Source organism: Onthophagus taurus, chromosome 8, assembly GCF_036711975.1.
Source record: "Onthophagus taurus isolate NC chromosome 8, IU_Otau_3.0, whole genome shotgun sequence".
In the NCBI taxonomy this organism is placed as follows: domain Eukaryota; kingdom Metazoa; phylum Arthropoda; class Insecta; order Coleoptera; family Scarabaeidae; genus Onthophagus; species Onthophagus taurus.
Window position 1 is genome coordinate 7,892,675 of NC_091973.1, and position 23,999 is coordinate 7,916,673.

Sequence of the window (23,999 nt, forward strand, 5' to 3'; positions counted from 1 at the left end):
TGTGTAAGGAATGGCATCGACCATATATTTAGGGGCATTGTTACACATTAAAACTAACTTTAGCCTGTATTTATCCGGCTTGCTAGGACATAGTTATATACATCCTAAAATCAATTATCAAGAATGAACCGGATTTGTAAGAAGTTCGACACGCAGCAATAAGTAAATTGCTTAGCGGTCGTAGCTCATGGTGATGTGGTATCTATTATCACTGATTTCTGGGTTAAACAGCTCGTTTGATGGCAAATGATTGTCCTTTTGGGCAGCTGAAAGAATTAATAACCCTAATAGAGCAGGTTTTTTTGTGCCTCTTTTCTTGAATTTTCAAATTTGTGTTACAAACAATTTTACTTTTGATGTCGTCAGTTAAAAAAAAGTCTGAAAACTTCTATCGGTATTATTTTGTTTTTTGCAATATAAGTGTATCCTGGTGTTATATGAATAATATTTCTGGCTATCGATGATCTATTTCTAGCAAGAGTTAGCTGGTTTGTACAACGATGTCCAGTTTGCCCTCTGAGACTAATTTTATCACAAACCACTACGTGTGGATGAGAAACAACAGGATTAACGTTATCAGTCTTCTTCTTCTTCCTAACTGGTGGTAGAGGTTCTTCTTCATCCATACTTGAAACGCCTGACAGCTCTAAGTCTGCATCGGGGTCGTACTGTGGGTCTTCATAAGTGTCATCACTGTTTATAACGCCATCATATACCACATGATCTACTTCATCATCCGATCCAGAATTGTTGTCAGATTTATCACTTTCACTCTGTAGTAAGTATTTTTCAATTTTACATTCAGCAGACTTCCGACTCATTTTTGGAACTTATTTACATTTACTTATATACATTTACCACTAAAACTACACATGAGAACAAAATATTAACACTTTTCAATCAATAATAATCCATTACAAACAAAACGGGTATGTAAAAAAATCCAAGCGTTAAAGCTAAACTATCGTAAAATTTACGAGCGATCGAAAGCGGAGCGCAAATGACAAACTGCAAAGAAGTGCGCCAAACACTAACCGATGAAGCAGCGCCAGTAACGCACGGAACTCGACGGGCGAGTCAATCGTCGCAGGGTAATGGGGGAAAACTAAACAAAAAAAAAACACTCGTAATTTTTACGATAGTTTAGCTTTTTAGGGTTAAGAATAAAATTTGGTACAACTTTTGTTCTAAAGGTCTTTTGGTAACATGTTCCTATTAACAACTTGTAAAACAACGAAATTTATCAAATTTTCATATTTTCACATATTTCTCGACATTGACTCATCTGAGAGTAAAAGTGAAAGGGAGCAATGTTGTTAAGACTAAAATTTGCTACAACTTTTGTTCTAAAAGTGTTTTGATAACATGCTCCCATTCCCGCGGGCTACCAATAACAACTTATAAAACAACGAAATTTATCAAATTTTCATATTTTTGCATTTTTCTCAATATTGACTCATCTGAGAGCAAAAGTGAAACAGAGCAATGTTGTCAAGAATAAAATTTGCTACAACTTTTGGTCTAAAAGTGTTTTGGTAACATGCCCCCATTCCCGTGTGTTACCACTAACAAGTTGTAAAACAACGAAATTCATAAAATTTTCATATTTTTGTATTTTTCTCTATATTGACTCATCTGAGAGTAAAAGTGAAAGAGAGCAATGTTGTTAAAAATAAAATTTGCTACAACTTTTGCTCTAAAAGTGTTTTGGTAACATGTTCCCATTTCTGAGTGCTACCATTAATAAAGAAATTCATAAAATCTAGATCAAGCGAGATCTATCTGCGATCCTTAGATTCGCGGATAACATAGTCTTAGTATCAGACGAGCTTACGATTATAACCATCTAACGGCCAACATCTTCGAATACAACTTTGTTTACTTTTTCCATCCAACAACTTTTAAAATAACGAAATTCATAAAATTTTTATATTTTCGTACTTTTCTGGATATTGACTTATCTGAGAGTAAAAGTGAAAGGAAGCAATGTTGTTAAGAATAAAATTTACTACAACTTCTGGTCTAAAAGTGTTTTTATTGTAATTATCCATGTTGCAAGGTGTATGTAATTAATGAAAAATCAAAAATAACCTCTTACTTGCTTTTTATTAATATGCTTCGATACTGGTTTCGAGGTATTACCTCATCTTCAGTCGAAAACTACAACATTATTTAATTAGAAAAAAACAAAATATGTTAAAATAAAAAACTTACAGTCAAAATTAATGATGTTCACAAGTGAGAAAAACAATACCAAAAAATATCTTAAATTTAAACATGTTGAAAACGGAGAAAACCTTTAATACGCAGTAAAAATATTTGAAGGTCAAAAAGGGTAAACATAGTTGAAGACCAAAAAAATATTTAAGAGGTTAAATCTAAAATAAAGGTAGTTAACAATAAAAAATAAAAATATATAAAAACTTACAAAAAAGCGAATATGACGGAATTAGCATAGGCTGCGAGACTTTCAACGCAAAAAGGCCGAAAAACGTTAATAAAATTTTAAAAATACGTTAGAAGTCCCGCAGCAATGCGTTGGAGGATCGAGAAGAGACTAAAACGACTAACGGATAAAGAACTGCAGATCGGGAAACGTGTTCGCGAGGGAAGGGGAAAACAATCAGCATTTAAGTTTAAAGTCTTTCAAATATGTAGTTAATTGCGTTACTTGAAGTTGATCATTTAAGAGTACAAATTCATCATTGTTTTTATGTTTAACGATTTCGAGAATCTCAAGAAAATCAAGTTTATGACTTTTATTACATTTATGTAATAATCTTATATCTTTGTAATTAATATTGTGACCTGTTTCAATGTGGTGTTTATAGATGTTAGAATTAGCTTTATTTTTATGCTCGCGAACACGTGTCCCAAGCGCACGTCCCGTCTGACCAACATATATGGCATCACAATTGGAGTATCTAATTTTTTGGTCTTCAACCACGTTTACCCTTTTTGACCTTCAAATATTTTTACTGCGTATTAAAGGTTTTCTCCGTTTTCAACATGTTTAAATTTAAGATATCAGGGCCCGCTCTAGGGGCGGACCATCCGGACATTTGTCCGGGGCGGCAGCTTTAAAGGGCGGCATTTTCACTCAGAATGTGATAAAATTTTGATAATCTAATTTAATCGAAATTTTTGCTTGTCGATTTTCTACCAATGGAGAGCATGTTGTAAGAGACTGGCTAGTATACTCTAATTCAAAAAACTGTATTTATTGCTTTTGCTGTAAAATTTTCGGCTGTGTGATCAGTTCTCTTTCAAAAGACGGCTTTAAAAGTTGGAAGCATATCGTTGAAACGTTAAAAGAACACGAAGTTTCAAAAATCATATTGAAGGTCCCAATTTGGTCCCATTATGGAAGAACACGTGCGAAGGGTGCTGAAAAAAGAGGAGATGAAAGCCCACTATCTCGGTAAAAATATACAAAACGAGAAAATAGACTTGTTGCATCAAAATGTGAAGTATCATATTATTAATGAAATAAAAAAGGCCAAATACTATTCTATCATTTTAGATTGCACTCCTGACGTAAGTAAGGTGGAGCAAATGACTCTTATATTCCGATATGTTACAGTCAATAAATCTGATTTCAACGACGCTGAAATAAAAGTTTTTTGGGTTTCCTTCCCATTGAAAGGTCCACAGGAAAACAAATGACTGAAATCATAATTGAAGAACTTACTAATATGGGTTTAAACTTGCAAGATGTTAGAGGACAGGGATATGATAATGGATGATCTAATATGAAAGGCGATAAAGCTGAAGTGCAATCTAGAATTAAGAATTTAAATTCACGAGCGTTTTACGTTCCGTGTAGCAGTCATTCTCTGAATCTAGTGGTTAATGATATGACAAAAGCTTTTTCGGTAGCCGCTAATTTCTTCAATATAATCCAGAAACTATATTTTTTTTTTGGGCAATACTTTTGAAACATATTAAAGGATTAACTTTGAAACCATTGAGTGCCACTAGATGGGAGAGTAGGATAGAGGCCTTAAAGACTTTACGATTTCAAATAGGAGAAGAATACGACGCAACAAAAACTTGGTACAAAATCTTAAACTGCATTAATCCTATAAGCAAACTAATGCAAACAAAAGATTTCGATCTAGCATCTGCACTTAACCTCTTACAAAATTGCAAAAAATTCTTTAAGGATCTTCGATCGGACAAGTCTTTCAATGAAAGTATAATTGATAATTGACATTGAAGCTAATTTTGAATCAACAATTCCATGACACCGCATACAAAGAAAAAAAAATATTTTCTCATACGAATCTCGAGATGAACCGATTGAAGATCCCAAAGAAAAATATCAGTACAGTGTCAGCCAAAAGTTTGTATCAATAAATTAGCTATATATTTTTGATAGCATAGCTTTATATGTTTGATTATTTGATGCAGACTTTTTGGAAGGCATTATATGTTTAAAGGGCGGTAGTCTGTCTTTTTGTCCGGGGTAACGTAAACGTTAGGGAGGGCGCTGAAGATATTTTTTGGTATTGTTTTTCTCACTTGTGAACATCATTAATTTTGACTGTAAGTTTTTTGTTTTAACATATTTTGTTTTTTCTAATTAAATAATGTTGTAGTTTTCGACTGAAGATGAGGTAATACCTCGAAACTAGTATCGAAGCATATTAATAAAAAGCAAGTAAGAGGTTATTTTTGATTTTTCATTAATTAAAAGTGTTTTGGTAACATGTTCCTATTTCCGAGTGCTACCATTAATAAAGAGATTCTTAAAATTTTCATATTTTCGCACTTTTCTCAATATTGACTCATCTGAGAGCAAAAATGAAAGAGAGCAATGTTGTTAAGAATAAAATTTGCTACAAATTTTGTTCTAAAAGTGTTTTGGTAGCATGTTCCCATTCCCGAGTGCTACCATTAATAAAGAAATTCATAAAGTTTTCATATTTTCGCATTTTTCTCGATATTTCCGATTCAAGCGAGATCTATCTGTCACCCTTAGATTCGCGGATAACATAGTTTTAATATCAGACCAGCTTACGCTTATAACATTCTAACGGCCAACATCTTCGAATACAACCTTGGTTACTTTTTCCATCCAAAAACTTTGAAAACAACGAAATTCATAAAATTGTCATATTTTCGCATTTTTTTCGATGTTGACTCATCTGAGAGTAAAAGTGAAAGAGAGCAATGTTGTTAAGAATAAAATTTGCTACAAATTTTGTTCTAAAAGTGTTTTGGTAGCATGTTCCCATTCCCGAGTGCTACCATTAATAAAGAAATGCATAAAATTTTCATATTTTCGCATTTTTCTCGATATTTCCGATTCAAGCGAGATCTATCTGCCACCTTTAGATTCGCGGATAACATAGTTTTAATATCGGACCAGCTTACGCTTATAACATTCTAACGGCCAACATCTTCGAATACAACCTTGGTTACTTTTTCCATCCAAAAACTTTGAAAACAACGAAATTCATAAAATTGTCATATTTTCGCATTTTTCTCGATGTTGACTCATCTGAGAGTAAAAATGAAAGAGAGCAATGTTGTTAAGAATAAAATTTGCTACAACTTTTACTCTAAAAGTGTTTTGGTAACATGCTCCCATTCCCGTGTGTTACCATTACCAACTTGTAAAACAACGAAATTTCTCAAATTTTCATATTTTTTCATTTTTCTCTATATTGACTCATCTGAGAGTAAAAGTGAAAGAGAGCAATGTTGTTAAGAATAAAATTTGCTACAATCTTTGCTCGTAATGTGTTTTGGTAACATGTTCCCATTTCAGAGTGCTACCATTAATAAAGAAATTCATAAAATTTTCATATTTTCGCACTTTTCTCAATATTGACTCATCTGAGAGTAAAAATGAAAGAGAGCAATGTTGTTAAGAATAAAATTTGCTACAAATTTTGTTCTAAAAGTGTTTTGGTAGCATGTTCCCATTCCCGAGTGCTACCATTAATAACGAAATTCATAAAATTTTCATATTTTCGCACTTTTCTCAATATTGACTCATCTGAGAGTAAAAATGAAAGAGAGCAATGTTGTTACGAATAAAATTTGCTACAAATTTTGTTCTAAAAGTGTTTTGGTAGCATGTTCCCATTCCAGAGTGCTACCATTAAGACTTAGAATTAGAAAATGTTTTTGTAAGGTAGTTGTAAATTTAAAGGAGTTGGTTAAAAAGTATTGTTTATGTAAGAGATGAGGTACGATTTAAGCGTTGGACGAGATAAGAAACGGCAGTCGAAAGTTCGAAACGGGGATGGCACAATCCGAGCCATATTGTCAAAAGTATAGCAATTAATTACAAGCGGGGGCGGTGCGGTGGCTTGATCTTTTTGTGCCTCCCCCGCGGTCGAACAATAAGTTACCAGGTCGCAGTTGTTAATTAAGAAATTACCGTTTGAAACTTAACTCGGCGCGGGTATAATTGCTTCGTCGAAATCTCGTATTATTGAAACGTTAATTGTCGGTCGAAGCCAATCGTGCCGTTAATAACTTATCCGGATCATTTTTTCGACATCGACCCGGACGTATACATAAACATGATGAGTTCTACGTCTTCTACGAGCTCGAATGATTGATGACAGCGGATAGAACCAACGGCTAGAACGTCTGGTTTGGCGAGTACGGACATTGGCATACAGGCGTTCGAGGATCTGGGCCAAGCACAGATTAAAGCATTATTACATTAGGGGAATCCCGGAGTAGATGGCGCCCGGCTACGCCATCAAATTGCACTTTTCCCCTCTCGCTTCTTTAAAATTTATTGAAAACCCGGGACCCCAGCGAAGTTAGCGCGATGCGCCGTTTTATTATCCCGAAATATTGTTATGTAATTTATTTGACACTTGCTCGTCCGAGTGGGCGAATCAAAAACCCATTTTGACTGGCGGCCTCCCATTCCAAATTGGACGACTCCAAAAATCGATATTCTATTAACTTGATATCCCTAATATGATGCCTAATAATAATTTAGGGCTTGATAGAATAACAATAGAAACGGTTATGTTCTATTATACATAAATAAATCGATTCACTTCAATCGACTATGATTTATGAACTTATTTAATAACATCGATTATTAAATTAATTCGTCATCTCGCGCTTTTATTGTTTTATTTTCTCGTGGGATTTACTAACAATAAGTTGATTCGAAGGAAAACCAATAAGAAGTTTAAGTAGCAATAATTTAAGTGTAAACTGTGGAAGTTAAAAGGTTCAATATTTAATGGTGTAATACGGGCGGAGTCCGAGGGAGTTCTTAAATCAATTGCAATAAATTTTCGGGCGGCGACGAAGTATAGATTGGTCTGGGGACATCAGGCGTTAACTTGTAAGCGCTCGATTAAGTCCCTTTCGTTTGGCGAGATGCGAGATGCGGGAAATAAGAGGCGAGAGACGAAAGTGGCTGTCGGATTGGTAAATTTGTATTCATCTTTGGGATAGACAAAAGGGAACGGTGCAAACCGCGTGTGGGGGAATGAATTACGCGTTATTAAGGATCGGGCAAAGACTCAATTGGAAGTTTCTGCTGCGACAATAGCTTACATTTAACCGCATTGGCGGAGTGGTTAATGAAAACGGTCCACCCCTAGAAGAAATACGGCCGCAATCAAGTGGACCTTTAATGCGGATAGGAATTGTGAGGGAGACGTCCTATTTCAATTCCTCCTGGTCAGGCAATCAGCGCCGAATCCAGTTAACTAAATTTCTAATCATCGTTTCTCCTGGCGTATTTTTTTGCAATAATCGAGGTGAAGCTTTTACTTGAACTTTCACTCCGAGAAAAAAGGAAAATCATTTGCAGTAAAAGACACAGTAAAGCTTTAGATCCATCGGGCCTATTAGCAATTTCCTTAAATGAAAAATCTCTTGCCTTTTTCCGAATTCGTTTCTCCAGACGGTTTTTAACTTCGCGTTCCGGCAAGAAAGAGCCTTAGGGTAATCGCGACTTTCGTTACTTTTATTGCCGACCAGATGGAATTAATATTTCACGTACGGATTCAAAAATTGAATTTCAAATATCGGCCGAGCAAGTCGAGGCTGTTATGGGGGATAAAGCCGTACTTATAAACTTCCTCCGCCATCCAAGTCGTTCCCCCGGAACTACTCGTGTTTCCAAAGAAGAACAATATAATAAATATGTAATACCCCGTATAATAGATTTGTTGTATTTCTGCTTTCTGCAAGCCAAAGCTTTCCCTCCTTTCTTTCCTCGATAATTTACGGGGTCAGTTTTCTTTCAAATTTGAATTGAATCCGAAATTCGGCCGCATTGTCCCGAACCTCCCGATGCTGGATCGAATAAAATCCCGCCGTCCCGTTGATATTGTTAATTTAATTTGTTACGTTTTCAATTAACTCGAACCTCACCTCGAACTACTCTACTTTCCTATTCACGAACGACTGGAAAGGCGACGTCATGTCGCATTGTGGCAATTTAACACCTTATCGACTTCTCTTCCGGCCCCTCTGTTTTCCTACTAAGCTCGGAAGCTCTTCGGAATGCAAATCTGCTGACGAACCGAATGGAAACGGTGTTCTATTATATTTATTTCCAGTCGATCGTCGAATTTAATCATGGTTCGACAAAGATAACGTGATTCTAAAACTACGCGAACCGGAATAAGCTCTGGGGTCCATTATTATTTCACTTTCGCGCATTTTCCCCATCGATTTTTCCATTACCTATTCGACTCCGTTCGAAAACTCCACATTTCTTACTACGCCTTTATATTTTCATTCAATATTAATGAAATATTTCATAAAAATTGATAAAAGGAATAATAAACTTTACCAGCAGATAAAGCAATTTGGTTCTTTTGTAGAAACCATTGTACACTACTAACTTCATTAAGCAAACGTTCAAATACATATATATTGCTTTTAATATCGCTTGCGAACGACCCTCTTCAATTAATATATTAATATTATATGAACCCGAAGCAGCTCAACATATTGCAGCGTCTCGAAAACAAGCGACCTTGGCTAAGGTTACGGAAGAAATTTGATGACTTCGCCTAATTAAGGAGAATCTAATCCTAATCTTCAATTAATATCAACCCAAAACTGGTCAACACATTGCAACGCCTATACATAACCTCGAAAGGTAGCGGCGACCTGAGAGCGCCTGCCATGGAAAATTAAGAATTAAGAAGCTGCTCCAAGCTAAAAAAAAATCTCATAGGGAATTTGACTAGGCGCAAACTCCAGCAGAGGAAATGAAGCCAATTTCGGACAGCGAGAAATATAAAAGGAGGATTTTAATCAAAACCATAAAGGTCAACGACCTCGTCTTACCAGCTTCCGAATCGGAATATTCAAAAAACGGCACAGAAGGAAGATAAAAAGCCCATAAAGGTAAAACCTCCACCTCTCATAGTCCTTAGAGAGAAGGACCTCAAGTAATGGAAATGGCATAAACATCAAAGTATTCACGGCAACACCGAAAGATTTTATCAATCTAAGACGAGTGTTCGAAGCGATGAAATTGAAATTTCATTATTTCCTCAAAATTTTAACTCCCAAAGGAGAAGGAGTTGAAAGTGGTACTATGAGGAATTCCTGTGGGTATTGAAACAAAAGAAATAGAAGAAGATTTGAGGGAAAAGGGAATCCACTTCAACAGTGTAAAGAGATTGAGCGGAAAAGATAAGAAAATCTGCCAATTAAAGGTAAAGACGGAACCCAAGAAAAAGCAACAGCTGGGCGCAAGGCAAAAGGAAGAGATGCGAAAGACCGAAGAAAGAAAGGCCAAGGTCCAGAGCGCTGAAGACTAGAGAGGAGTATCATATGCTAATAAAGTAGCATCTACGGAGAAGGTTGCGATACCAGGATTTAAATGTTTCAGAAAGGACAGAAAGGGACGGCCTGGTTTGAACTATGTTCAGATCACTTTCCTTTAATAGCCGAGATCTCGGGAGGAACGAACTCTGTTAGGTCTCCAAGGGCAAAGATTCACTGGCCAAAATTCACTTACAGGTTAGAAGTAGTACTTACAGTCGTCAGGGATATAGAGGAAGAACGAGATAGAAATCTAGAAGTCCAAAGATTAACCGCCACCATTAAGAAAGCTATGGAAGAAGCAAAACTTAACTTCAACCGACAAAGGAAAACAAATTAGGTCTATCTACGGAAGAGAGGAATTTAATAAAGGAGAAAAATAGCGTTAAAAAGAGATGAAGCCAAGCTGCAGAAGGCAGTTAACAAAATGCTAGATGAGCACAAGGTGAACATGTGGGACATGATCCTTTTTGAGGGCGGAGAAGACCTAAATCAATCCCTGCGGAAGCTCCGGAAAAAGATAAGAAGGAATCCAGAATCCAAAACGGCATTAAAAAGTCCGGCAGGCCAATGGATATCCGACGACCAAAAGAAAACGGAGCTTTTGGCGGATCACTTGGAATCACAATTCGACAACAGGAGAGAAATTGAAGATGATATAAAGAGAGTAAATGCAGCGCTGAACAATATCCCGGTGGGAAATCCGGAAACACTGGAGATTACGGATGAAGAAATTAACATGAAGAATCCAAGAAAAGTGGCCGGAATGGATGGTATCCCAAACAAGGCACTCAAGATGCTTTCCAAAAATGCAAGACTGCAAATCACGAAGATTGTTAATGGCATAATAAAATGGAGCTCGTTCCCAGATGCTTGGAAAATACCTATAGTGGTAACCATCATAAAACCGGGAAAGGACACATCACTGGCTGTCGAAGTTTACAGAAAGAATTTTGTTGGAACGACTGCAAGAAGACGTAGAAAGGAGAGGACTGCTCCCGAAGAATCAATTTGGATTCATGGAACGTAGAGGAGCCGTACAGCAGGCAAAAAAATTTATTAACACGCTGGAACATGCCCAGAAGAAAACACATCAAACGATAGCGGTGCTGTTGGATGTTGAGAAGGTCCACGACTCCGTCTAGCAAGATGACCTGCTGCCAAAGATGATCGAAGCGAACCTGGAAAGAAACCTAGTCAAATTGACGGTTTCTTTTTTTAAGAATAGGTACTTTCAGGCATAAATGGGAGAAAAAGTGTCCAGCGTAAGAAAAATGAAAGAAGGCTGCTGTATAACATATTGGTAATTGGCGAAAACCACGACAGAAGTCTTTCAATTTGCAGGTGATACGTGCTTAGTGGCCGATCTAAAAGGAACCTTTGCGGCTGTGTGAGCCAGAAGTGAAGCGGCAGTTTATACGACGAACGGGTACTGAAAACAATGGAAGATTGGATTGAATACGAAGAAAACGGAAATACTAGGCTTTAACAAGAAGAGTTCGATGAAAAGCTCCCTAGACGTCCCGAAGAGAATATAGATGAAGAGAGACATCACATATCTTGGGGTAACGATTAACGGAAAATTGAACGCTGGAAAACAAGCAACCAAGAGGCTAAGCATTACGAGAAGAACGGCAAGCAAGCTATACTTCGTGATAAGAGGACAGTCGCCACTTCCAGCAACAATAAAGGTAAGTATAATGGAAGCCATAATAACGCCGCAGTTGACATATGGAGCAGAAATCTTCACATCCATAAGAATGTGAAGAATTCTACGTTCAGCAACGAATACTGCATATTACGTCAGAAACGTAGACATGCTGGGAGCTATAGAGAAGAAGCCACTGTGCGAATTGCTAGAAGAAAGAAAATACAGGACCCAAGTACAGGACATGGCAAGAATAGGACGAAAAATAGAAGAACTGTTTTCCTTAAGAGAGAAAGGAGATGCAGACATATAAAAACGCACAAGATTATAAAGAAGACGATTGACTAGGGAAGTTTAATCGGTCGGTGTTAGCAGATTCCTAATTCCCATAGCTAGCCCAGTGTACCCAGCGAAGTACACTGCAGATAAAGAACCAACGTCATAGTCAAGAGACTGATAAACGTTGTAAATAGAGGCTATAAAAAAAAACACTTCTGAGATCGCTAGGTTCTTCCAAAATGTACGATATTGTGTTAATATATCAAATTCAAGGCTTCGCCCGCTAGTAACTTCAGCGATTTGAGGGAAACGAGAGGAACGATTCTTTATATATCTTGGTAAAGATGCAACATCTAGATCGCGTCAAAATATGAAATCAATCCAAAACTGATTAATACTTTGAAGCGCCTCGACCGGACGACCTAAAGTTAGAGTGGAGAAACTCTAACTTCGCCTAATTATTGTGGAAATCTAAGTTTTCGTCAACCCATAACTAGTAAACACATTGCAGTGCTTCGGCCGCAAGCTATTTGGGCTTAATCAGACGAAGTCATAAAATTTCTTCCCTAACAATAAAAATCACCCTAAATAATCACCCATATATTCGAACCAACACTTTAAAAAATCGCAGAAAACACGAATAAAAGAACACACAAATCAACAAAGATCAAATTTCGATAGACATTTAATTTTCAACAAAAACCACCAATTCGATGAAATTGAAAACACCACCATATTACACTGTAAAAATAAGAGTAGTTTACTTGAAAAAGATAAATAAGTTCAAATATAATCACCCGGAAAAGACTTGCCTAAATGGTTGTTGCAAGTAAATAGCTTTTTCCTAGTCAGATACTATCTGCCTAGGCAAATAGTTTTATTCCATTTATTTCAGTCTAAATTCTACTTTCCTAGGCAAATAGCATATGGCTAAAATATTTTCAGGTAAATAAGGTGTACTTGTTTCAAACAGAAGATGGTGTGCAATACTAGATGCCATTCCAGCAACAATTGTCAAAACAAGTAAATTTTTGTATTTAATATTTAAGTCTTCAAGAAATAAATAGTTTTTATTAAACTTAATAAAAGTATATGAAACTGTTATGCATTTTTTTGAAAATGATACGCAAATAATTTGACTCGTTTGACACTCATTAGTGACTTTAATTTAAGATTATTTATATTGCATTGTTGATCGAAAACATGGTATTTCCCTAAAACAAGCTTAGACAGATACTATTTGTCTTGTCCAAGAGTGTTTGCCTAGGCAGACAGTATCTGACTAGGAAAAAGCTATCTACATTTGCCTGCGACATATAGATACATTTCTTAGAATGCCATACACCCCCCTTAAAAAACCCCCAGGTTCCTTTTTTTCCCAAAAAATCCCTTTCTCTCCTACATTTTACCACATCCCTTTATTTTCAATATTAGTTATTGTTTTATTATAAAATTTTTTAAATTGATTATTTGCAAACTTCACGACGTTACTTGACCTTGAAACTTACATTTCCGACTACCATCTTGTCATCGTCTCATCGCACCTTTTATATTGTTTAACCGTTAATTTTTTAATATCATTTATATTTTTTGCGAACACGTTAGTGGAATGAAAATATCTAATTTGTTAGCAAGGTGGTTTAATTCAAAATGACGTAAGTTTAAGTTCTTTCATTATAAATTTATTATTTCTTACAACCTAACCTATAATCTTAAGTAAACATGTGTATCTTAGAATTTTTGATTATGTTCATATTTTATAGCTGATTCCGACTTTTTTGTTTCTAAATATAGGTGTTCCTGAAGACTGCGAAATAAACTTGCTTATCGTTAGATCTGGAAGGTGCTTGGTTGGATTTATTGAGTCATTTGCCGCTTAACCTCTTAATTGCTTAACCTTGATGGTGGTTAATAGCTGGGATAACGATACCCGCGTGAATAGAACGATTCGTCAATCTAAAGTTCAACAACACTTAATCTACGAATTGAAAAGTTGATGGAATCATATTTCTAAAATACATTGTAATATATATTTTAAAAATAAATTCAGATGTGAGTTGAAAATCAGTAGATGAAAATCAGAGAATCGCTGAGTAGGAAATAAAGTTAAGAAGAGAGAAGGGTGGGTGGTAATTTAGAGTTTAAGCAGTGAAATTCTGACAAGATAACCGGAAGTTAAAGAAACACTAAGCAACATCTTCCTGGAAGGTTGTTAGCTAATTCCTGGTGGTTTCGTTGGGGTCCTTTTGTGGATTTTGTCCGGTGGAGGTGTTTTAAATGCAGGACGTAGTCGTTAATTTAGATCGGTAGTTATTCTTTAATTAGAGCGGTGGCGTAAAGCTAAGTTAGAAGGGTAGGGAGTGACGCGGGTAACTTCAGTAGCCAGCAGCGGCTAATCTGATACGTGCCGTGCATAAAAACGGAGAGACCGGGGCCTGACCTCCCTGGCGATGATACCTTATAATTTAACAAGTTCGGACGAACGTAGATAAGCCGTCCGACGACTTCATAAAGTCTGAGAAAATGCTCGATCGCCGAGAATCAACGAGAACCGTTCGGATTGGAAATAATTGCGTTATTTTGCTTACGTCGGGCCGACGATTATGGAAAGGGCCACGTGACCGCGGCTGGCGCCGTCGAGGAGGGAGCTCCCCTCGCGGTTTGGAGATGAACTTTGACCCTAAAGCTCCGGGCCATGCATTATTATTCGCCGCAGCGAACCTCCAATGCTCGAACGCTGCAAACTTTTTTAACTAGCGGAATTCATTAAGAATTTCTCTGTTGATAAAAGTAAGATGTTTCTACGTTTCATTTCACTTGAGGTGCGCGCTCCCCGCCCATACTAAACAACTACGTGAAGGAAAGACTAATGGGGGCGGGACTTGTCCGTTCTTTTTTCTTCCATTTTTTCCTTTTTATTTTTTCTTCTTCCTCTTCTCTATTTTTTTTTGTATTGGAACTATATATGCGGTATTTTCATCCCGTGCCCCTTTCAGTCTGACCCGGCGTCATCAAATTAATGAAACTGGTGCTAGGAACTCTAGTATTTACTTGTAATTTCGTTGAAAGGACGCTACATCGCGAAACGTACAAGTACCATTCACGAAGCGAAAAAGCTAGGATCGTACGGATCCACCCTTTTTTACGAAATAATATTCATTACCGGCTTAATTGGTGGGTATTCGCGCGACACCAGCGACGATTCCACCTCGAGCGAGGGTTTCCACTTTTGCCACTGTGGCGCCGCGACCTTCTTATTTAATTCGGCGCCGAGATAACGGGCGGGGAACAATTGCAAATTGAGCATAATGGTGAATGATTTAGGAGAAGCCCGCAAACTAATACAAACGCTATCTCCGTAAGGTGAACCCGTCGCTAAAGCCATTACCTGGTCAATTACATTGGATCAAATCGCGGTCGGGGAACTCTCGGTTATAATTGAAATCTGTGGGATACCTAAAATTCCCTTAAATCTAGTAATTGTCAGCCTTTGTTCCAGGGACTTGCGAACGGATAATGCCTTATCCATTTCGCATATGTCCCCAACTCAAACTACGACGTCCCTTTTATTATTTTTAAACAAACATTTCTTTTATACCATCTACAGTGTGTTGATTAATTATCGTACCCGACGTCATCATTGTAAGTATGCAACCAATATCACAGTGTTTTTATTGCAATACGTGATTTGCGTATGATGCGTATTGCACTGTGATATTGGTTGCATACTTGCAATGATGACGTCGGGTACGATAATTAATTAACACGCTGTAGTTTATTCATCATTTCCTTTATAAGTCTAAAGTTATGAACGAAAATGGTTCATATTACATTATTCCACTAAAATAGAAAAAATCAAAGAAAACCTGCTGGCACAAGGATTTAAAGTAGTCGATGTCGTCAATAAAATCAGCAAAGATAATAATCAAGGATCAACAAAGAAAGTGCCATTAAATCTATTTATGATTAGCTTCCACAATACAGAAGATATGAAGAAAATATTTGCGATTAGACAAATACTAAATGTTGTGACAACCAATTTCGCCTTTTGGTCTTCGAAATGCAGCGCAAACGTTTCAAAGGTTCATCAATGAAGTACTTTCAGGACTAATCTTCATTTTTGTATATTTAGACGATATTCTTGTAGCAAGTCGAAATGAAGAAGAACACATACTGCATTTAAAACAATTATTTCACAGATTGAGTTCCTACAATATCAAAAAATGCATTTTCGGTGTTGAATCGTTGGATTTTCTCAGTCATCATGTTTCAGCCGATGGCATTCGACCATCTCAATCAAGAATTACAGCGATAACACATTTTCCAAAACCAACGACTCTAAAAGAGCTACAAAGATTTTTGGCAATGTTAAACTTCTACCACAGACATTTTCAAAATCACTTCACTATCAAAAACAAAAAACTATCTATCTAGGACATCCCTCTTCACATGTTTCCCTATCATTGTCAACTGATGCATCGAACACAGATATGGGAGCTGTTTTAACACAAACCATCAATGGAAAATCTCAACCATTAGCATTCTTTTCCAAAAAATTTACTTCATGCCAAACCAAATATTCAACTTTTGATAGAGAACTATTAGCGATCTACTCTGCTATCAAATTTTTCAAACATTCCTTACATGGAAATCAATTTACGGTATATACAGATCACAAACCCACTGTCACAGACAAAACCCACAGACAAAACTCCTCGTATCACCCTATCCAGAACAAACATCGGATCTCTAAATTCATCTTATCCAGATTTTCTAACCCTTAGCAATGCTTAACTTGCTGACACAGAATTGTCAAACTTACTGAATAAGCAATTTTCCAACAAACCTTCAAAATCTTATCGTTTGGCATATCAAACAACATCACAATCTGATATCAACTGTGGTGTGAAACCTCTTCATCATCTCCAAGAATTTATATTCCGCAACAGTTCAGACAAGCAATTTTCGACAAAATTCATAGCCTATCTCATCCCGGAGTACGTTCCACCATTCGTGCAATCAAAACAAGATTCTTTTGGCCACACATGTCAAAGCAAATTCATGTTAAAATTTAAATGTCAACAAGCAAAAATCCAAAAACATACAAAATCACCAATCATCAACATCAAAATTCCTAAAATTAGATTTGATCATATATATATCGACTTGATTGGACCACTCACTCTGTCTCTAGGTTGTACTTATGTACTTACAGTTATCGAACGCTTCATTCGATGGCCAGAAGCTTTTCCGTTAAAACCTCTTTTCAAAATTTAACACATTACTTGGCACACGACAAATACACACATCATCTTTCCATCCTCAAGCGTATGGAATGTTGGAACGATTTCATCAATCATTGAAGACGGCTAAAGGAGACACTACTAGATGGAACAACAATCTACTCCTCATCCTACTAGGATTAACAACATCACTTAAGGAAGATCTAGGTTGCTTCTCAGCAGAACTGCTTTACGGACAACCACTAAGACTTCCAGGAGAGTTCTTCATACCTTCTAATCCATCTATTGACTTTCCAGTTTAAGAGACACTTTTATTCATAAAGACTTGCACAAATCAAATTTCGTTTTCATTAGAATTGAAGGTTTGAAACCATCGTTATCTCCGCGATACGAAGGACCTTTCAAAGTTCTGACAAAAGCAACCAAATATTTCGTAATTCAAAAAGGCAGTGATGAAATTATTGTTAATATCTTATATATATTGAAAATATTAAATTTAAGAATTCGGCAAAAAACCTGTTGAATGCAAAAAACCTAAAACTGAAAAACCAAAATGCAGTAACTGTCCAGAAGAACATCCAGCTAGCTATAGAGGATGCGTTTTTGCTAAAGAACTGCAAAAAAGAAGAAATATTGTTATTAAAGAAAATACACAAGAACCTAGACAATTCACTTCCAATATTGTAAGTAAAGAAATATCATATGCCCAAACAACAGCAGGTAAGCACGGTCAAAACAGAGCTGTACTTACAGCACACTCCTAATATAACGGAAACAATAACCGAACGTATACTTAAAGATTTATTAGATAAATTCAACAAGATTGAGAAAAGACTCGAAAAACTAGAAAGTATTTACGCCAGACCTGCTTCACTATCCTACAATGCTGCGAGATGTTCTGGAATGCTAATGGTGTTCTAACGCATAATGAAACAATTGCAGCTTTCTTATCATTACAGAAGATTGATATTTTACTCATTACAGAAACACATCTTACTATTAATATAAGACTTTACAAAGCATACCACGTCAACAAATTTCTCTTGGGTGTCGATTTTAATGCAAAAAACACAGAATGGGGATCAGAAGTCACAACTACAAAAGGGAAAGAACTACTGAAAGCTATTGAAGAGATTGGAGCCAATTATTATTCATCAGGAAAGCCAACCTACTGGCCTACTGATGCTGATAAGAGACCTGATTTATTGAACTTCTTTATATCAAAGAAGAATTTGTATCCAATTTTCTGGAAGTTCATGGTAACTACGACCTAGCTTCGGATCATACAGCAGTGGTATTGACTTTAAGTGAAAAGATTATTGAAAGGGAAAGAAAACCAACCCTGACGAATGGTACAACGGATTGGGAAAGCTTTAGATTGGAAACTGAAGGAAGAATGCGGTTGAGCGTTCAACTGAACACTAAAGAACAACTGGAAGATGATGTGGAAAACTTTGTACGAGATATTCAGTATTCATTTTCGCAAAGAAAAGCTGAAAGAACATGGCATCAGACATGACATTAAGAATCGGTCAAGAAATACCTCCCTGAGTTAACCGCCAATAATGGAAGTGATTATTCATTATGGAGAGCAACAAGAAGCTCAAACGTTTTATTACTCAAAATCCACCAATCAGAACTGATAATGGAACGTGGGCAAGAACTAATAAACAAAAAGCAGAATTATTTGCAAACTATCTAGAAAAAACTTTCCAGCCAAATGAACGTATAAAACATGTAACGCCAAATGAAGTTGCTAAAGAAATTAGGAAGAATATTAATAGTGGGAATATTAACAGTAGGAAGTGCAAAGAAAACACCAGGTTTTGACTTGATTACAGGAGATATCTTAAAAAACCTCCCTAGAAAAGTAATCTTAAAACTAACGTATTTAATAAACGCAAAGTTTCGTTTACGACACGTACCTAATATGTGGAAGATTGCAGAGGTAATTATGATATCTAAGCCAAAAAAATCACCATATGATGTGGCTTCATGCAGATCAATCTCGATGCATCCAGTAATCTCAAAATTCATTGAAAAACTGTTCCTCAAAAGGCTTAAACCATTAATAGAATAAAACCGACTTATTCCTGAGTATCAATTCGGATTTAGAGAAAAACATAGTACAATTGATGAAGTACACAAAATATCTAATATGATAGAAAAAACTCTCGAAGGAAAAAAAAATTTGTTCTGCTATATTTCTTATGTATTTTGTTTAATAACAATATTTCTTCTTTTTTGCAGTTCTTTAGCAAGAACGCATCCTCTATAGCTAGCTGGATGTTCTTCTGAACAGTTACTGCATTTTGGTTTTTCAGTTTTAGGTTTTTTGCATTCAACAGGTTTTTTGCCGAATTATTAAATACTTTCGTTAAAGATAAACGCGGATTTAAGGCGATCGATATTAACAATAATTTTATCATTGTCTTTCTGAATTACGAAATATTTGGTTGCTTTTGTCAGAACTTTGAAAGGTCCTTCGTATCGCGGAGATATTCTAATGAAAACGAAATTTGATTTGTGCAAGTCTTTATGTATACAAGGTTTTTGAATAGAGTGTTTGTAGATTGTTGTTCCATCTAGTAGTGTCTCCTTTAGCTGTCTTCAATGATTGATGAAACTGTTATTTGTTGATGTAGCCCAAGCAGTCGATGAAGTATGGCATAAAGGCCTAATATATAAAATTAGTAAATTATTGCTAAAACAGTATGGGGATGTCCTAGAATCATACTGATTTAAAAGAGATAAACATTCGCTGACGATACAGCCATGACGGCTATGGGTGATAATATTCAAGAGGCCACAAACAAACTGCAAAATGGTGTCCATATGTTCTCCACATGGACGAGAAAATGGAAAATTAAAATTAATGAAGGCAAGTCCGTTCATATTAACTTTACAAACAAAAAATTAATTGATTTGCCACCATTTAATCACAATTAATAATAACATCATTCCATATGCAGACTCAACAAAATATCTCGGTATATACCTAGATAAAAAACTCACCTGGGGAGTACATAAAAAGAAAAAACTGGAAGAACTGCGAATAAGAAACAGGCAATATAGCTGGTTAATTGGAAGACAATCAAAGTTATCAATAGACAATAAAATACTAATAACAAGCATATCCTCAAACCCGTATGGCTGTACGGGATACAACTATGGCGATGCGCAAAAAAATGCCATATTGAAACCATACAAAGATTCCAAAATAAAATCTTGAGAAACATCGTGAATGCGCCGTGGTATGTTAGGAACAGAGATATCCTGAAGGATCTTGAGAGCGCGGATGTATGCGATGTGATAGTCCTTTATTTATATAGTTGCACGAGTTTCTTGAAAATTGTGATGCAACTCAAATCATTTTAATTACAAGTAATAAAGATATTCTTAGGTCTAGTGTAGCTTTTTACGACACAAATACAGTCCAAAGAGATTATTACCCGATGTTTAAATTTCATTAATCAGCAACTCTTTGACTTTGATTTGCAGCATTTACCACTTCATACCAATCCCAATACATTAAACGATTATTTTGTTAACTCAATTCCTGTTGTTTTCTTTTCTCATACGATGCTTTACCACACGGATTATTCTCCGATAATAATTTGAACTTAAAATTAATTGTATATAATTCACTGTATATAATTCAAAGCAGCTGGTTGTGATGGCATTGATGTGTCCATAATAGGGTTGTGTGTGCCTCACATATTGCCGTACATTGTTCATTTAGTTAATGTTTGTATCGAACATTTTGTTTTCCCTAAGAGCTGGAAGACGTCTTTAGTTAAGCCTCTTCCTAAGATATCAAACCCTGTAGAGGCGAAGTACCTTAGACCAAATCACTTTTGGCGCATTTTGTCTAAAGTTTTTGAAACAGTTATCTTTAGCAATTATATGAATACGTCCAAGTAAATGACATATTGCCAGAATATCAGTCGGGATTTTGTCAAGGACATAGCACCACGGCAGCTTTGTTAAAAGTGATCGGTGATCTTCTAAAGGCCCGGGATTTAGCACTAAATTGTTGCAGTATTGTTGGATTTTAGTAGAGCGTTCGAGACTGTTGATGGTGATGTGTTGTGTTCGGCATTGAGGTACATGGGGATTAGGAGTGAACTGCGACAGCTAGTTCAGATACTACCCTGTGGGTGCAGGGAAGTATCTTGGGCCCACTACTATTTTCGTCATATACTTCCCAACTTCCATGTCAGTTGAGGCATGCAGATTATCATGATGATTTACAACTGTACATATTGTTTGAACCATGGAATTGCAGGAATACGATGTTAACAATTTTGCATTGAGGCATGCACTTACTCTTAATGCTGGCAAATCGGTGATGATATTGTTTAGGGGTGGATGTGAAACATTGGCGGAACATGTACGGCTAGAGATCGGAGGAGTCCCAATACCCTTGGTTGCTGATGCAAAGAATTTGGGTAATGGACAAGAAATTTAGATATAAGAAGCAAATTTCGAAATACGTTTCCAGTTCATACTTGCAATTGCGAAAACTACTTTGAGTAGCTGGATTCGCCCGACTAAAAAATATTTATTTTGCTTAATTTCTGTATTATGATAGTGTTTAATAATATAGTCACTGAAAAAGTAAAAAAAATAATTAGACTGTTTGAAAATTCGATTTAAGTATGTCGAATAATATTGTATTATTTATGTAACGTCTGAGGGGAGTGACGAAAAGAGGAGAAGGTCTTAGCATCGGGGTTCATCCTGAAAATTAATGCAAACGGAGCGCCGCAAAGTCAACAATTACGTTCGAAGAGGGTAATTTTCAGTTTTGCAACGGGCCGGTGTAAGTCCTGGGGCTAATCAAAAATTCACCCGTACGACAAATCCGCGGGCAACGCCGACTTTTTCCGCTTTCTACTTCGAAATACAAATTTAATTATTTATAGAACAAACTCGCCCGCTTACGTAGTCGAGGTAATTTTCGTGTTTTATCCCGGGTAACAGACTCTTTACCTCTAGGTCCTTACCTCCGGCTCCTTACCTACAGCTACCTCATTTTCTCGCCTTTAGATAATATCGATGTGCATTCGAAGTCGAAGGGTAAAAAGTAATCAATCATATTCCTTTTACAAATTACCGTGTATTTTTTACCACCTTCATAAACAGCTTTTGTATGTAACGGCGGAATCGATCAGGAAAAAAGGATACATTTATCATTTCGCTTGAACCTCCACTATTATTTTTTTTATTATTTTATTAAAAAATTACGCGACCCATCAATATTCCGTCGTTAACATAAAATATATCGACTACACGCACTGTTGCATTCAATTTCCTGTACGAAATTGATAAAATTTCCGCGCCGCATCCTGCGGAGTGCGTAGGATTTTTGCCAACGAAAATTCTCGATTAATTCCCCATTAATTCTCGATTCCAATTACTTGAAGGGATGATCATACTCACCAGCAATAATAATCAGATCAAAGACACGTCTTTAGATAATCCGTATAGATTTACTAATGCATACAATCCGCTCAATGAATCTGGAGGGCTTTGGAAGATTTATTGGGTTATTGGATGTTCCTTAAGACAATGTTCTGCTTAGCTCCGTTACTTCGAGATTTATTGGACCAACGGGGGGAGAACCTGTTAAACGTTTTTTGTGCTCATTTCTCACCCACCCAGTTTTCAGAAACATCTTAGCCAACTTTGAAACAATGGAAATGTACTTTAATTTATAATAAAATAATCACAGTTATTCCATTTCCATTAAAACGTCATTAATATGAAAACAAATTCTTACAGCATTCTAAAATTCACCATAAAAAACCACCCCTCTGGGGAAAATAGGGTTTGGTATGAAAGAAAAGGTGCTAGAAAGATTATCCTGGGGATCAAGAATCAAAATAAATGTTTAGTTTTAAAAGTGGCAGATTTAAAGAATCCATCCCTACGGTAAATTTGGCGGTGTTAGAAAAACTATACTTTGAGTTTAGAAGTAAAATCTATATTTATTACTAAAAATGGCAAATTTAAAAAATCATTTCTTTACGTCTATGCCAAATCTGGTAAAGCGAAATAGCATAGTGCAGCCCTTACCGCATAGTGTGCCATATATGGAAGGCTTTTGTGATTCTTGTGTACAAATGTATTTCTTACACTTTCAAGTGAGTTTTTGTAAAAACTGTTCGCGTTGCAATAAATATATAGATGAAAGGTAAGTATCTATTGAATGAATTGGTAGAAATTGAATTTGAATGGAGATGAAAGTAAAGACGAATATCTGTCTGATGATGATTCTCCTCAAAATTTCAACTGTAAGGTTCATGTGCTCACAAGTTTTGAAGAACCTCTGGATTTTGAAGAAGAACAATGGGACAGTGAACAAGATTTGAACACATAATGGCATAATAAACACAATAAACATGGAATGACTTCTTCAAATACCTGCTCACAACGGAGATGGTTAATTATATTACAGAAGAACATAGTCAGTGCAGTGTAGACCGGAGAAACCAGCAAATATGACAGCAGAAGAATGTGTCTATTATACTGTTGCCTTCTACAAGAAGCTATTGGAAATCTTCCATAGCTATTCTTGCACTTTGTGGCACTGTGTCTTGGAACACATTTGAAGAAATCGAAAAATTTCATTATTTCAACGAGAACCAGATTTCGTAATGAGCAGCAATGTGTCGTAAAACTAGCGGTAACGATACTTAGAAACCAGAATTACAAGATATATTTGGACAACTGGTTTACAAGTACAGACCTACTCATATTTTAATACAAGGTATTTTACCTCTTGGTACTGTTAGAAGAAATATAGTACCGAACAGTAATCTGCCTCCAGATAACGGTCTAAAGAATAAGGGAAGGGGTACCATAATCATTTACAGACTAAACTGGATCTAAAAAAGAAAAAATACCAGTTCTCAGAAATTCTTGTCCAAGGCATTCGCAAGGACAATTTAAATCACCTACCAAAATGGACTTGTGATGAACGGCAATGGTGTAAATATCCAGAATGTAGAGGAAAATTGTTTGTAATGTAGTTCTACATTTCT

At 36.2% G+C, this 23,999-nt stretch overlaps 1 protein-coding gene and 1 long non-coding RNA gene across 3 annotated transcripts in view; both read right to left on the reverse strand.

Moving 5' to 3' along the window:
* The window catches only part of LOC111429336 (neurotrimin-like), a 223,590-nt gene that overhangs the window by 31,334 nt on the left and 168,257 nt on the right, over positions 1 to 23,999 (reverse strand). The window lies entirely within an intron of this gene.
* Positions 2,016 to 2,546, reverse strand: LOC111429337 (uncharacterized). The gene is made up of 3 exons (XR_002708182.2): positions 2,429 to 2,546; positions 2,215 to 2,378; positions 2,016 to 2,160 (listed from the first exon to the last, which is right to left on the reverse strand). It is a non-coding gene; the product is annotated as an uncharacterized lncRNA (long non-coding RNA).